Consider the following 17,153-nt stretch of genomic DNA (forward strand, 5'->3'; position numbering starts at 1 on the left):
GCCAGGGAAATATTACAGACATTTTAGTCTATAAAACAACAGTGCTAGAAATATACAATGAAAGCCACATTTATTTATTACATAAGAATGTACTTGGTTTAGAAAACCAAGCAGAGGCTTAGATTTTTCTTCTAAAATGCAAACCATCTTCACCACTGCATTGTTTTAGGTCAATCAGAACAAAAATACTTACATGTATTCTTGGAATATTGCATTTTTCTGATATCAGACTGAGGACTTAAACTCCAAACATAACAAAACCTCAAAGGCATGATGTGAGAAGCAGAAGACTCTAAACACATTTCTCTTGTTTCTACATGATAGGGTCAACTGGGATTTGTTCTAGAATAAAAGTTTGGCATTGTAATTAGGCACTAAAGATAAGTCAACATATTGAGACACTAGCTTTTCACTTTCAGAGAGCTTTGATTAATACAAATCACTGTTGAAATCATATTTGTTACCTCTCATTGGCATATTTAAATAAGGTGCACAGCACTGATTTTCAAGAGGTTGCATCAAAATGTTTATGGACAGTGACCACTTTGATTATTTATAAATTCTTAAAAGCAGGAAAGCACTTCAAGGCTGCTGAAAAATCACACATGAAAAAGGCTGGGAATTACCAAGTTCCGGGGTACTGCACTTTCTTACTCTTTCCTTATCAATTCTGATCCACAGCTGCAGAAAGCAACAAAACAGAGTAACCCCTCGCAGTAGCTTTGGGTTCTATCCCAAAGAGCAAATGACCAAAGACGACGGGAACATTTCTCCTATTGAAAAGACATCTATGTTGTAAGTTTTCCGAACAAGATTAAATGCTCACAAAAATATTTTAACCAACTCTAACCTCAATTTCGAGAGTCTTCAAAAGCACCAGAAACTGACGACCTACAAAAGGAATTTTTGACGACTGCTGTTATCAGCAGCATGAAGGACAAAAGGTTGCAGGAATGGAAGAGCAAGAGCTGAAAAGTAGCAGGGCTTTTCAGTTGAATTAAACAAACAAAACTAAAAACAACCCCACCACACGTGACAAGACTGCTTATCCAGTCTAAGAGTTGGGCATGTTCCACATAGCACTGAGGAAACAAGTATGCAGAAATACATGGTGCGCATCACATCCCAGAGAACTCAAGAAGCACCAACATACTCCTCACTTCTGTTCTGGTCCCCACCCCCTTTATCCTCATCATCATTGCTCCTATGCAAATGTTCCACTTGGCTTGATACACACCATTATGCTTAAGTCCATCCATCCACCCATATTCATGCAACCAAAAGATGACACAGCTCATTTTGCCAAATACCTCATAACGAAAGTATACACCAGCCACAGACCACTAGTCCAGTTGAGCCCTTTCCTGTATTTCCTACCATTAAAACTGTCAAATGACAGTGTCCCAACCTCTGTAACAAGATCTGAACTTGAAATCCTCCTCTTCCTAATGTCAGGAGGGAAAAGGTAGAAAGTACTCTGTTTCTGCCTTCTACCCAAGGGTCTCACGTTATTCCCCTGCTGCAAGTGTCATTAGCCCAGAGCACATATCTGGGAGAGCACCAGCCCTGTGGCGGTATATACATCAGGAAGAATCATTAAATCACCAAAGTTGAAGTTTTCTCTTGTACTTTCAAGTGTGCAGTATCAAGACCAGAGGTATTCAATTTCCTAGGGCTAAAAAATCCTTCAGAAGTCTATCCAAGAAAAATTTTCAGGCATCAAACTAATTTTTTGCTTGCCATATGTTAGCCCAAGGAAGAAACCTGATTAATTGTAACCCTAAAGATCAGGGAAAACTAGTTCAATTTATAGACACTTTCATATAAGAAAATCAGATTAAATTATCAAAAAGCTCCTCTGTCTTAAAATCCTGTTCATCTAGGATGGTAGGAAGCTTCTTCAATAATTACTTGCTCCAATATTGACTACTGAATAGTGCCAAAAAGGACAGACTAGTAGACGATCAGAAATGGAGGTGTGATAGTACAACAAAGATGACAAAAGACAAAGGAAACAAGAAAGAGTGGTAGAAACAGAAAACAAAGTGCTCCTTAAAACCAGCATCTTTAATACAAGAAATACAATCTTCACCAACGAGTGCAAGTCCTTTGGCTTAATCCAAGAAGACAAAAAAAAAAGTAGTAGACATCGCCCTTGTTCTCTTTCATAGATATCTCTTTTGCGATGTAAACCTCAAATGCGTGATTATGTCTCTACAAGATTTTAAAGAGACTAAAATTTACTAAATGGCTTATACATCTGTAAGTTTACCAAAACAGTTTGGAAGAAGTTATGAAAATGGCTCTCTGAACAACAGCCAAACCAACTAGCATGAGAAAATTCCCATCAGCATCTCACAGCAATACTAAGTTGAACTACACACAGAGTGGTAAATCTTAGTTCCAGCATTATTAAATGGAAAAAGAAAGCTCACTCACATTTGACAATAAATTTTAATTTGGCATCTGAATGTAAAAGTATGTCCAATAATTGATTTTGGTCATACAGAGACAGTTACATACACAGATATTATTAGATGTATATTAAATACTGCAAGATCTATAAAAGTTATTGGAAACAGGTCTTTTCCCATACTAACGTACAGTTGTTTAGACGACTACCTTTTAAACCATCTGAATATCCCATGGCACAATGTTCTGAAACTAGGTGCCAATCGCACATCAGATACGTCCAGTTGTTCTTGATGTAAAACAGGACAATATAAGACAATATAGTTAAAGATAGAAAGTTAGAATGTTCAAACCTTTTCGAAAAGCAATGAAAGGCATGTTTGTTAACTCTACATAACTAGCAAAGTTGGGATTTTTGGGGGGGTTTTGTTTTGGTTTTTTCCCCCCCCTTCTGGAGGAAGAGGCTATGTTTCTCAGATGGAAGGAGTCTGAGTTTCCGTGTTACTTTGCTCCAGTGCTACCTTTCAAGCAGATTTTGGGACATTCTCCAACTCATGGTGGGGAGGTAGAAGGAGGCCAGCAGTGGGGGAAGACTCAATTCATTAAACCTTTGCTGAAAACCATGCAGGTGGATTATTTTAGGTATATTACAAAATACCACCATGACTGTGTAACAGCAGCTTGTTATGAGATATTCAGTAAAACATTTTATTGAATAAGAGTACAGCAAAAACAGCTGTAGCAAATCATGCCCTCCAGAGAATTGTGAAACTACCTGCTACTCGCATGGTATTTTCTGTGGATGCCACTGCTAAGTAGGAAATTAAAATGGCTAAATATTTTCAAATTAATCTTTGGGCAACCAAACTATTGGTTTCAGAATTACATTAATTAAGAGCAATACACATCGCAGCAATGACTGGTAAAGTTACTGAACTACACGTGAGTTTTGACAACTGAGGAACCTGCCTGGTCACACACATGGTGAGGGAAGGGCTGTGGATAGCAATGGACGGCATGGCCGACCTTGGGAGTTGGGGGCTTTGCAAACTTCTAAGCAGGTACCATAAGGGCAGTGAAGCACCAACACTGCTGATCCCAGGCTGATCTCCTACAGGACCTTAAACGTTACACCTTGTAGCGACAAGAAGCCTTCTGCATAACCTACGTAGCCAGTGCTTGGCCCAAGCAAAAAAGAAAATCGGCTATCTACACAGCCAACACCAACAGGCGGATACTTTCAACATAATAGAGTCCCAGTGAGTACTGTCTCTGAATAGGTACATGTATTACAGACTAGTTTTGAAGTTCAATAAAACTTAACAGTTTTATTAGGGACTTTTTCCAACAACTTACATGTTGTTAGAAGTTTGTTACAGCTGCTGTTACAGGGGAGCAAAACAACTGATTTACTGAGCAGATAATGTAACTCACACCACACTGGAACATACTATCTGCAGCCTCACCAAAAAAAACCCCAAACAACTACACACCCAAAACGAACCTTCTTTCTACCAAATCACAAGATACATTATTGCTAGTCAATTTTTTCTCCAATTCTTAGACTACAGTAAAAACAGATAATGGTGTAGAAAAGTGTTTACATTCTATATTGTTATTGTCATTTAAATTTGTATTTAAACGCATATTATGTATCACTTTTCTATAATATGTTAAATGAAGTATATATAATAAGTATCAAAAAGATTTTGATTTGTGCAAGAACCTGTATGAAGCCAGCACAGATGACAGGATCATACCACATTTAAATTCACTGCAACAGTATTCAAGGACGAAAAAAATCATCATGCACAAAGGAAGCTTTTATGCTATTATGACCTGAATGTGTTCAGAAGGTTACTTTTAGAAATTGTTTAAGAAAGCACTACACATCACCCTAGAGGCAGGGATAAACACTGAAAATGGCAGAACATGTAAGTATGTCCTTGCTTTCTGCCTATACAAGATTATTATAGATAAGCCTTTTGCACATATCTAAGAAATGTGTTTCTTCAAATGAAAAAATATTAGTATAAAACAGAAACACACTACACATTAAAGATACTTGTATCATCACTATTAAGATTTTGTATTAGGTGAAAATATCCAAGAATATTACATATTCATAAAATGTAAAATATCCTACACATCTAGAAATCCTAGATGGGCAAAATTCACAGGTCAGTCATCAAAAAAAGAGCAAAAGTCAGAAACACTAGGGAAAAAAAAGGGAAAAGAGAAAACTTAAAAGTTAAGCTCATTTTGAGATGATGCACAAGGGAGCACGGGGAAAGGAACATGTATGTGTGTGGTGCTGCTCTCTTGACTGACTTCAGGCAGGGCAGGACAAGGTTTAAAGAGGAAGGGCACCACCACTCATAAAAAGCTCAATCCCACCAGACCACATTTCCTTCATGTTTCTCTTACAGTGGTATCTCACAAGCAAGGGATCTCTCCAGAACTGCTAGCAGCAATTCCCGCAGCTTTCTCTCTCCTTGTGGCACTACCCATCATTTGTTTTGGAACTAGCAAACTGCCTCCCAGTTCTTTTCCACAAAAGATGAGAAAGGAGCACACCAGATTGCTCTCTGCTCAGGAGAGCTCAGAAGCCTACTAAATCAGAAATCATGCAATACTAGTGTCAACAGATCATAGAAAAATTACTTCAAGAGCTGAGAACCATCTCCTATGAGCAACACACACAGGACTTGTACCAGTCCCACTGGTGCCAAGGATTGGAGAGGATCTTGGTATTAGTATAATCATCAGACTGGTTTAAGAACAGCTAAAGACATGAAGTGTTAGTTTCAAATCAGCTGCAGTTTACCCTCAAATAGAGTCAGAATCATATAATTGCATCCCAAACTAAGAATTTGTGGGCCAGAATCATCAACTTTTAGCCAGGTCCAGCATGGTTGGAGGGAAGATGAACGCTCATCAGCTGGCAACTCTGAAGCAAGTCTGTTCCTCACTGGATGCTGAAACACTGGCTAATTCACTGCAGTCAGACTCCTGTGGTCTCATTACCTTGATACTTGCTTTTAGTACTAGATCAAGACAAAAACTTGTAGGAAAAAAAATCATTTAATTGGAAACACCAAAGTTTACTTTCAGATTTCTGAAAAACTGTATTTTGGTATTTCTGTTTCAAATAAAGTTTTCCAGTATTCCTGAAAGCAACCCAACTTTATTTTGTCTGATCAAAATATTCTACTGTTTTCACACACACACAAAAAAATCCACCTGAAGTAAAACATGGCCTTAAGACACACTAGTTCTGGGTGCATCCAGTTGTCTCCTCCAACAGAACATATCCTTGGTGGTGCCCTGTAGCCACAGGACTCATGGATCTTATTAAGCACTTCGGTGAAAAAAAGAAAGCAATGCTTCCTAGGGAACACAGTCAGAAACACAGTCCAGAATGGGGAACCAGACATCTGAGCTACAAGTCACACACAACAGAGAAGCAATTTAATTAGATACAACTCAATACTGAGTAGTCCCAAAAATGTAAGGGTCCTGTTTTGACAAGCAGGAAAATACTGCTCTGTGTTCTTCCAAACTTGGTATCTTGGTGTGGTGGTTGTTGTTGGGTTTTGGGTTGTTTGGTTGTTGTTGGTTTAAGACTAAAGAGAAAAAAAGGCTGAAAACATTGGAATTTCACTAGAAAGAAAACATCACCCTGCAGAAGTGATGTTTTCATCAAAAATGCCAAAAGTAAAGTGACTGAACAGCAATAGCATGCTCTTTTTTCAAGTTAATTTGTGTTAGACGGACACCAAGAGAAATTAATCTCTGCTTTTCCAACAACAGTTCATTTGGTTTTACTTTACTGAGGACAGGAATGCTTAAACAATTAGTATATAGGTAATAAATGTGGCTTACAACACTGTAGTTTATGAGTTGAATACTCTTAGATACATAATAAACAAAGAAAAGATGATAGTATCTTGACCCTTAGATAACAGTCCTGAGGAGGGAAAGTTAAATGCAGAAGATTTAGCATCATCAACAACTAGAGGATTTCGGATGAACTGTTGTATATGCACAAGTAGATAAAAAAAGATGTCCACTGTTAGCTCCATGCCACCCAATTGCTTTCAATTTTTATATGGATACAACCATAGCTCATTTCTGTACAAGTCAAGCAAAGTAGAACATCCTTAACAGAGCAGGAAATGAAGTTTTATTCATTGCACAAAATAAATCAACAAAATTGTAATGTCTGTTGATGACAATGAAACCACTAGCATATGCACTCGGGACTCTGATCTATTCTGTCCACCAGATGCTCCCTCCTTGCGGAAGGCTGGTAAAAAGAATTGAAGAGTTCATTGTGGCTTAAGCAGATTTTTCTCATGCTGTTAAGTATTTTTCTAAAGTTTTACTGCAAAATCTTAATGTTCTTCACAATTGTAAGCAAATATCGAGGATGAGCAACCTATAGCCCACAGGCCATGTGGAATATGGCAGGACAATTCATCTCGCTTGCTCCCTTTGGCCTTCTCTCCTAAGAGCCTCAGCTGCACACCAGATGGTTGCACTGGAGCAGGCAGCCTGCTCCCCACAACCATTTTATCTAGGAGGCTTGTAGCCTCTCCCCTATCATATAATGAGCCTGTATTTAAATGCACGCTGGGAAAAGGGTTGAAGAGCTTCCAGGATAAATGGCCACTTCCCACTGCCAGAACAATGCATTTACCCCACAACCCTGTCACTGTCCACATCTGAGGAACACATGGGAAAGGGGACCAACAGGAACGGGCTGAATGAATTCTATGGAGTCAGCAGCACACTCTTGTCCGCCCTCTTTCAGGTCTTCATCAGGCCCTGCTGGGGAAAACTGCAGGGCAGAAAGCTTCAGCACCTGGAATCCAGCAGAGATGCAGGAAGGCAGTGGCTTCCAGAAGGTAGCAGACCTACACAGATATACAGCACAGTCCAGATGACATTGACCTACAGAAAGGGTCCCAGAAGCCATGAAACATGACACACGCTTCTGCCACAAACCTAAGAGCAACCCACCCACCCAAAGGGCTGGAACACAACTGCTCCCCACAGCAGACTGTGGGGTAGCATCGATTGCATTGATCAGGAGACCCCTCAGCTCGCAGAACTGCACAGTAAACCACATTACTTTGAAAAGTAGCCCCTAATCATCAACATGATTCCAAAATATCAGGACTAATGAGCTTTGGGCCTAATTCTAAGTAATTACACATTACTGCTGCAGCTGTTAGCTCATTTCAGAGAATCCTACACTAACATGAAATGTTGAATAATGCCGACAGGCTAACAGGGAAAATTAAAAAAAAAAAAAAAAGAGGCACTTTGCTATCTAATGAAACCAAAATACATTTTCAGCTTTAACTGAAAATACTTGCAAATCAATACAGCCCTTTAAATGACAACATCTTCCAGAAGAATGATTCATGCATATAAAATAAAAATGGGTAAAGCAGCTTTGTGTTCTTCATCCTCCAATTAGTTCAATGCATAAGGACTTACATTTAAAATGACAGGTAACACCTTCAAGCATTCTAGGCTCTTTAGCCTTTGTGTTTTGACCGATAGCCCTGCTAGACACCAACTAGTCCAAAGCTAATGGGTGCCTGGGTAAAGGAAATCAAGTGAGGATCCTCAGTAAGTCAAGGTGATGGCCTCAGGACATGGTTTCTTAGCAAGTCAGAGACAGAACCACTAAATAAATATGACAGAGGAGAGGAAGAAAAAAAAAATATTTTCATATTTCTCAAGAGAAGGATCAAGTTTGTTCCATTTTCCCCAGAGGCAAAGAAATAAATATTTACAGTTAAAGTTCATGTTTGTTTAACAGTTGGGAGTTAAACCAAGAAGATGACTGCAACAAGTGGATGGTCCCAGCTATTGCCAGCAGCACAGTACAGTTTCCATGGGGTTCTCTGGCATGTAAAGCAGTAAGCCAGTGATTTTTCCTTAGAAAAGAAAATGCATGGTTAAACCTGAACATTTCCCCATTCTTTTGGAAAAAAAGTCCAGCTCACTGGGATAGAGTTTATTATTGCCCATAAGTGTTCAAAATAAGACATAATCTTCATCAGTTGTGCATCAAAATTGTTTAGCAGGAACCACTCTAAGTGCAGGTATTGTGAGGTAAGTCACAAGCAATAGGTGCATAAAGGGAATTTTTCTGCTTAAGTTCAATAACTGTATCTAATAAATTATAATTGAATCACAGTCTTTCAGAGAAAATACCACTCTTTCCAAAAGGAACAAGCTGTAATTTCAGAGTACACTTTGTACTTGAAAGAATTAAGAGTATTTTGTCTTTTGGAATTTTAAGATGCTTTTACCAAAGGTGGATAAATTACAGGTTTTTTCCACTACAAAATCTGTAATCATGCCCCTTCTGAAATAGTAGGTTTTGCTATAATGAGGAGCTAAAATACATTCCAACAAATTTAACTATGCTTTAATCTATCAACAAACAAGGAAAAACTACTTCCTCTCCAAGGAAATATTTTTAAATGCATTACCTCACCTCATTCCCCGTTAAACCATACCAATCCAAACTCTTCACCCGACTACATGAAACAAAGCTGGATTGTAAGGTCCTGACTTGATGTCAGCTGGATTGGGACAAATCTGGAATTACTCCAAAGTAAATCAACTGAGGTATTCCAGACCTACGCCAGGGAAAGCCGAATCAGAATCCAACCCTAGACTTCTAGGAATTATGCCAAAGATTATATATAAATCCTTTCACCCTATACTTTGGAACAAAGACACTGACTATTGGCATTGTATTTCCTTGCTGTAAATAGGTCAGGAAAAAAGCTAAGTAAAAATCAGTAAAGGTACAAGGATTACGCTTAATCTTTCCACTTTATACACCTGTATTTACACAGTAGAACAGTTTCTCTGGACTTTATAGAGAAATATACCACTTTAACATGTTAGTATTCGCATTTGTCTTAGTAAACCTATTTCCTGGAATACAAATCAGTGAGGTTGTAGTATTGAGTTTCAACTCTTACATCTACTTGCCCACCTGCAGAATTAAAATAAATACATAGTTTTGTTGGTTTCTACTTTCAGTAATCAAGCGTATCAAAAAGACCATTAATGGTGGAGGTTTTTTCCTATAAACTTGAAAAATCCCAAAGGTCTGCTCTGAAATGTGATTCTGTAGCAATAACACTGCAGCAATCACTGTTTGTCTCTGTTCCTGTGCAAGTGGGTTCTGTTCCAAAATTCAAGAATACATACCATGACATCACCACCAAATACCAATTCACTAAATTAACCACAGCAAAAAAGAAACCAAACAACCTTTTCTAGCCGGTGCGTCACCATGAACAGCGAAGACTTATGCTGCAACAACCTTGTTCTGAAAACAGCTGGTGCAGGTTTGAATCCTGAGCTGTGTAACAGCAAAAGTAACTTGGCCTTAAATCTGTAATTCAGATTCATCAGTGACGTACAAGCTTCTGCCCTCTGAATGCCTTAGTCCACACCATAAGGAAGGAAAGGGACTGTGGCAGGGAGGAACAGGTCTGCTGGCAGGGACTGATGCGGTTAGTTACCTTGCCCAGGACTATCCCGCAGCGCAGTTCCTCAAATAGATGAACTGTTGTATACAGCATTTGTATTATGTTTTTAAGTGCTGACATTCAGGATACTTACACATTTCCAAAATCATTATATATTAATGCAAAAGTTTCTGGCAAGATGTTGTGCTATTTTTCCCTTCTAATTTTGATGTGATATACTTGTACACATCTGTAGGTGACAGGCAGTATCACAGAGAGGTTAATAAGCTCAGAAGCACACGTCACTTTATTCAGAACAGTCACTCTGAAGCAACTCCCGAGCTCACAGAATGGGTTTGGTTGGAAGGGACCTCAAAGATCATCCAATTCCATGGCAGGGGGACACCCTCCACTAGACCAGGTTGCCCAAAGCCCCATCCAACCTGGCCTTAACACCTCCAGGGAGGGGGCACCACAGCTTCCATGGGCAGCCTGTGCCAGTGTCTCACTACACTCACAATAAAGAATTTCTTTCTAACATCTAATCCAAATCTCCCCTCCTTCATCTTAAGGCCGTTACCCCTTGTCCTATCACCACATGCCCTTGTAAACAGTCCCTCTCCAGCTTTCCTGTAGGCCCCTTCAGGTACTGGAAGGCTGCTCTAAGGTCTCCCTGGAGCCTTCTCTTCTCCAGGCTGAACAAGCCCAACTCTCTCAGCCTGTCCTCAGAGGAGAGGTGCTCCAGCCCTCCGGTCATCTTCATGGCCCTCCTCTGGACTCGCTCCAACAGCTCCATGTCTTTCCTGTGCTGGGGACCCCAGAGCTGGATGCAGTACTCCAGGTAAGGTCTCATGAGACCAGAGTAGAGGGGGAGAATCACCTCCCTCAACCTACTGGTCACACTTGTTTTGATGCAGCCCAGGACACAGTTGGCTTTCTGGGCTGCCAGCTCATGTTGAGCTTCTCATCCACCAACACCCCCAAGTCCTTCTCCTCAGGGCTATTCTCAATCCATTCTCCACCCAGCCTACAGTTGTGCTTGGGATTGTGCCGACCCACGTGCAGGACCTTGCACTTGGCCTTGCCAAACTTCACACGGTTTGCACGGGCCCACCTCTCCAGCCTGTCAAGGTCCCTGTGGATAGCATCCCTTCCCTCCAGCATGTCACCCACACCACACAGCTTGGTGTCATCGGCAAACTTGCTGAGGGTGTGCTAGATCCCACTGTCCATGTCACCAACAAAAATGTTAAACAGCACTGGTCCCAATACAGACCCCTGAGGAACACCACTCATCACTGATCTCCACTTGGACATCGAGCCATTGACCACAATTCTTTGAGTATGATCATCCAGCCAATTCCTTATCCACCGAATGGTCCGTCACATCCATGTCACTCCAATTTAGAGACAAGGATGTCATGTGGGACAGCGTCAAATGCTTTATGCAAGTCCAGGTAAACAACATCAGTCACTATTCCCTTATCCACCAATGCTGTAACCCTGTCGTAGAAGGCCACTAAACTTGTCAGGCACGATTTGCCCTTAGTGAAGCCAGGTTGGCTGTCACCAATCACCCCCTTATTTTCCATGTTAAAAGTTTTTTCTACCTACTAACCTGTTGACTTTGTTTTTTGCTTGGTGTGGTTTTTTGGGTTGTGGTCTTTTTTGTTGATTTTTTGGGGTTTGTTGGGGTTTTTTTGGTTTTTTTTTTTTTTTTTAGAAACATACCACATTAAGCTACACTAGAAGTTAATTCTAGTGTGTTCATATTCAAACCCACCACAACTTTGAAACCCACAACATACTCCGAAGTTCTAAAACACCATTTACAGTGATCATCACTGCAGTAGCTCTAATATTTTACTTACTATGCCATCCATTTCCTTACTAAGATGTTGTTCTGCGACATGTAATCCCTTCAACTCCCTAGCAGCACAGCTACTTCAAAAAAAAAAAAAAAGAAAAATATAGTACTGGATACTAGCTATCCTAGCTGGTACAGAACAAAACTATTATTTACATTTCAACAATGTGCCTTCTAACCAGTGCTTTGCCAAGAGTTCATTTCCAAGTTCGTTTTGCAGCCTAGAAGTCACTTGCATATCATCTTCTCCTCTCTCCACAAAACAAATTCAGCTGATTTGATCTAGAAATAAACCACCATAACATGCACAGTCTTCACGCAAACTTTCTAGAATATAGCTGTACTATGTAGTGTAAATACTCAGTCTGAGGTTTGCAATTTTCTAGCAATTACAGAACATGCGAAGATGGTCCATGAAAGAACTCCAGAAGAAAAAAATTGGTTTGGTTTGTTTGAGGGAAGGAAGGAAAGACATTAAATACACATTGACTACCATTTAGCTAGGCATACATGACAGTGCCTACCCACCAAACAGTCAGAAAACAGCTCTTCACTGCTATCGCTGCCTTACCAAAATGTGGAACAACAGTGACATTATGACTTTGTAAAGCAAGCATTTACCTATGTATTATGTGCTATTTATATTTCCTGTCCCAACTGTTCCTCCTTATCATCAAGCAATAATGAAATGAAAAACAGTCAGATGGGAAGCTGTCTTTAATATGCATAGACAGAGACACACACAAACATATGTATAAAGAACCAGCTTTCTACACCAATGCAGCACAACAGATATGTAGGTCTGCTGCGTCCTCACTTGTTAAATAACATCACAATCCCCCACACAAGGGAATCTAAAGCAACAAAGCAGGAAATATGGAACTACAGTTTTAAATGAGTAAAAGAAGCAACATCAGCTTCCTCTGAGACAAAAAAATCTTCCTGTCCACATGGACAACACTACTGAACTGTCTACTTTTGAATTATTTCACAGGCAAAGTGGAAACAACAACAAAAGTGGGATATATATGGACAATATGTCGAAGAAGTGTGTAAGAGGCAGCTCAGTAAAGTAAAATTGTGCTGCAGGACAGAGATGAACACAGAAACATGATTACCCATGCAGAAAAGAGAAGCACCTGCTTCTGGTTAAAATAAATAGTACAGATTTTGTTAACACTGGCATTTGGCATAGGTTTGTAAGTTTTCATGTGCGTGACTAAAGAGAAATGTGCATATTTGGGGGTCAAGCAGTTTTACTGGCTGTTGGCATACATAATTTGATTTCTAATTTTTTTTTTTTTTTAAACTAGAACATAACTTGCCAGTGGCAAATTACAGTCAAATACTAGAATCAATTTTAGAGAATGTTATGGAAGCAAAAATAAGAGAAACGAGGGAGAGACAGGGAGACAAATGAGGTAAAATGAGTGTTCCTTGTGCCTGTGTTTGTGCTATCCTATCAAATAGGATAACAATAAAATATTCTCAACAACACGTGAGTTTCTACAACTTGGAAATGGTTAAACGCTTCAGCCAGGACATACTCCCTGCATGGTTTGCAGCTTCTACACAAACAAGTCTCTACTCCTAATACAGTCCAGTTCCAAGGAAAGGCTCACATTGATATCTAGCTCTTGTTTTCAGAAATGGTAGCCCCTGTGCAACAGGCTCACAGCACTTCAATTTTCAGCAAATGAAAATAATTATTTTTCCATCAACAATTATAGTACTGATCAAAATTACATGAACATTTGTTGATTTAACACTAAATTTTGAGATTCTCAATTCTCACCATGTTATTTCTCAACCAACTCAGTTTTGAAGATGGACCCGGTCTGCTTCTTCACTCTCTATGTTGAGCTGAAATTGCAAAGTGCATTGACATGCCATTGCATTAGAGAGACACTAGATCTTGAATATTCTCTAATTCCAGAAAATTACTCTTGGGAGGAAAAAAAAAAGCATTGGCTATCATTTGGAAAGGTCAGTCCAGTAGGTCAGCTGATAACCACTCAATATACTTTGTAGTGGGATGAGACTGATCAGTCAAGGACAGATTTAGCCAATAGAGCTAAGCAGAGCTGAGCCTTTCCTACATGTGGTGTCTTCTCTGTACGTCATCTTTGGCCATCACTTGATCACCCAGCAAGCTGATTCAATGCACTAACCCAGAACAAAGAAATCAAGCAACCTCACCATCTTTTGGGGGCTGGTTCTGTTTTCTCTGAGATTAGCAAGTTGTCCAATTCACCTCACATTAAGCCAAATGCCAGCACATGGGAAGAAGCAGGCTAGAGCCGGAAGCAAGATGGAAGGCACTAAGTGAGCTGCATCAGCCAAGTAAACTGAAGGAAAGATGACAAGAATCATGGCAAAATACTCACAAGCCTGAGAAGAACTACTAAGATATTATTTCATTACTTTGTCAAAATCACATTTTACAGAACTTGGGAAAAACTGACAGAGGAAGGGACCTAGCATGGAAAGGTGAAGAGGTTACAAAGAGTAGAAGAATCAACTTCTATAGCCAAGTTATCTAAGGACAGTTATAGCTAAACTGGAGCTCTCAGTAGAAAGAAGGAAGCTAATTAGGAAGTCAGCGCCCACATTTTTAGTGTTTAAAAAAAGGCACACTAAGAATTTTTTTTTAAAAAAGGGTAAGAATAAATAAGGGAATAAACAAAAATGAAGGGAGGAAAGTGAAAAAGATTAATTTAAAAGTGTCTGCCCAAAAGCCAAAGGCTTTAAAAAAAGTACAAATCAGAAACACATGTCGCATAAAGCACCGATTTCTGCTGAAATATAAATTGATCCAGAAAACAGCAAGCCCCATATACACATCTATTTAGAACAAACCCATGAAATAACTGTGTTCTACTAATCTGCTCTGAAGAAAAAAAGAATTTTCAAAGCATAGAACATGATAATATATTAAACTACTGAAAGACTGAAATATTATGACAGATTCAAGAAATTCAGCACTGCGCAGGATTCCCTAAAAGATTCATACATGTGGAAAACTACTCCAATGTGTACAGAATTAGGACTATATCTTTCCAAAATGTGGCATCCTGACAGGTTTCCACCAAAAGAAATGAGCTATTTCTCAGCTAGTTAGGTGTTCCAAGGGAAACAAATGAAATTTGATGTAAGTGTCCTACCCTCATCTCATTAAACAGCATATTTAGAATTACCTGTGAAGTTATGAAAGCCTAAAGGACCGCTACCCATTACCCCAAAAACCACCTCTCCCCTTCACATCTACCATGTGGCTTTAATCTCTTCCCACCTATTTCTCCATTTGGCTGCCCTAGCCTTCCTCCACGTACTAGTCCTACCTGCAATATCCTTTCCTCTTGCTACCGACTGATGTTCTTTCTGCACAAGACCAACTAACTTAAAAGGGCATGCTCCAAATGTGTTCCTTGCACTAAGCTAAGCAACCCTGCAGCTGCAGAGACTGTTAACAGCCTATAGAAAGGTCATACATTAAATGAAGCACAGAGCTAGCACCACACAAACATTTGGAAAAAACTCAGCCTCCAAACCTGGGACATTGTTTTGGGAGTTAAAATGAAGTTCATGTGCACTTATACGTAGAAAGAATTAAAACATCAATGTATATAACCCATGTTTGTACATAAGTAAATATATTTCTGTCCTTCTTGAATTTAAAGAACAATTAAACTGGTTTTTTTGGAGGACAACGAGTTGTTTAAAACTTAAAAAGCATTATTTCGTCTTTGGCAAGGCCATGTTTCCCAACACACAACAGACATCTTAAAAAGACAATGAGCCAGTCTAAGCCAATATAGCCAAACAGTATTAAAAAAAAATCTTTAATTGTAAATACTTAAATTTTAGAAAAGCAAAAAAGCAATTTAGAATACATCACAAGAAGCCTAGTCCATATGCCTAAGAGAAATCAATTGTATGAGTACACTAAAAGATAGAAAGTACCACAAAGCACGGTGAGCCAACTAGTGAGCCTGAGGCCTTGAACCTCAACAAAACCCCAACATTTGACAGGCATTATTACTTCTGGAAGAAAGTTGTTTTCAAGCAGTGGCCCTCCACCAGTACAGCAGCTATAAGATAAGATGTACATATCAAATTAGCTTTACAATTACCAGTACTGTATTATGAAGACTGTCTTTCAATCATTTTTTGCAAACTGAAGCAAACAATCAGTTTAGAAAGAGGTAGCTCAGGGGACAGAAGGAACAAGACAAGAGGAATTTTAGAGCTAGACTTCTAAAACGTGAAAAGCAGAAACATCTTGCTCTCTACCTGTACTGAATTAGGTTCCCACAGTACAGAGGAGCACAAAATAAATAGCAGCAACACTATGAGATGTCTACACACAGTAATGTGATCATACCTTGAGGTTTGTTAGTATGAAGGACATAAGGACTGCACTTGTTCATGCCTGAGAAAGAAAATTCATGATGACAATCTGAAGCGCAGCTGCACTACTTAGTTGTGCCAGGGTCCATTACCTTCCCTGTTAATCTCTACATCCTCATATGCCTAAAATTCTTTCATTTCACTTGGAAGTCTTCTTGACAAATAATCTCATACCACAATGTTCTGCTGTTTATACAGAGTTCAAGACACTGCTGGAAGTAAGATATGAGTATTAATTTGCTGTCTCCTGTCCATGCCAAATACGTAGATATTAAGCACCGGTATTTGCCTGTAATATGGAACCTGCTTGACTACCACAGACAGTTTTCATTTTTCTTCTCATTTAAGAGAGATTACATTCTGAGAGTGTAATTCCAGACTGTTTGCAGAATGTTTGGTACTTAAACCATTATATGAATGAACAGAGTGATAAAAATCTATCATTCTGGAAGCTTAGATTCTGCTTTCTTACCACGTAAACTTTTTCCTGAACACTTGGATAAGAGGAACATACAAATTTACTGCAGTCTCAGAAAACACCAGAGGCATGTGCTTTTATAAAGGAGGAGAGAGGAAAATAAAAAAAGTGGTGCTTGCGCCATGTCCATTATTAGACATTTCATGAGATGACTACTGTCACAAACATGCTAACTATGAAAAGCGGAGAAGTAGGCATTAAACATGAGTTAGACAGACTTTCTGAACCTGGACAGCCAGAACAATTTCCAGGAAAAAAAACTCAACTGGTCTAGTGGGATTCACTATGCTCCTAAGGCCATACCTGGCTGGTGATCAGAGTATTGATTCTATTAACAACTCACACAAGACAACTGTTATCAATTTCAGTTAGTGGCTGGAGAACATTACCATACTCCTAGAGTACATTTTCCCCTTTAATTTCATCCAAAAGAGATCCAGCTCATCAGTTCTGAGATGACCCCACGATGGAGGTC

General features: G+C 39.3%; 1 protein-coding gene across 7 annotated transcripts in view; it reads right to left on the reverse strand.

The window, feature by feature from the left end:
• Nucleotides 1–17,153, reverse strand: part of VPS13B (vacuolar protein sorting 13 homolog B) — a 485,973-nt gene that overhangs the window by 454,228 nt on the left and 14,592 nt on the right. The window lies entirely within an intron of this gene.

The sequence above is a fragment of the Grus americana genome, chromosome 2 (genome assembly GCF_028858705.1).
Source record: "Grus americana isolate bGruAme1 chromosome 2, bGruAme1.mat, whole genome shotgun sequence".
Classification (NCBI taxonomy): Eukaryota; Metazoa; Chordata; class Aves; order Gruiformes; family Gruidae; genus Grus; species Grus americana.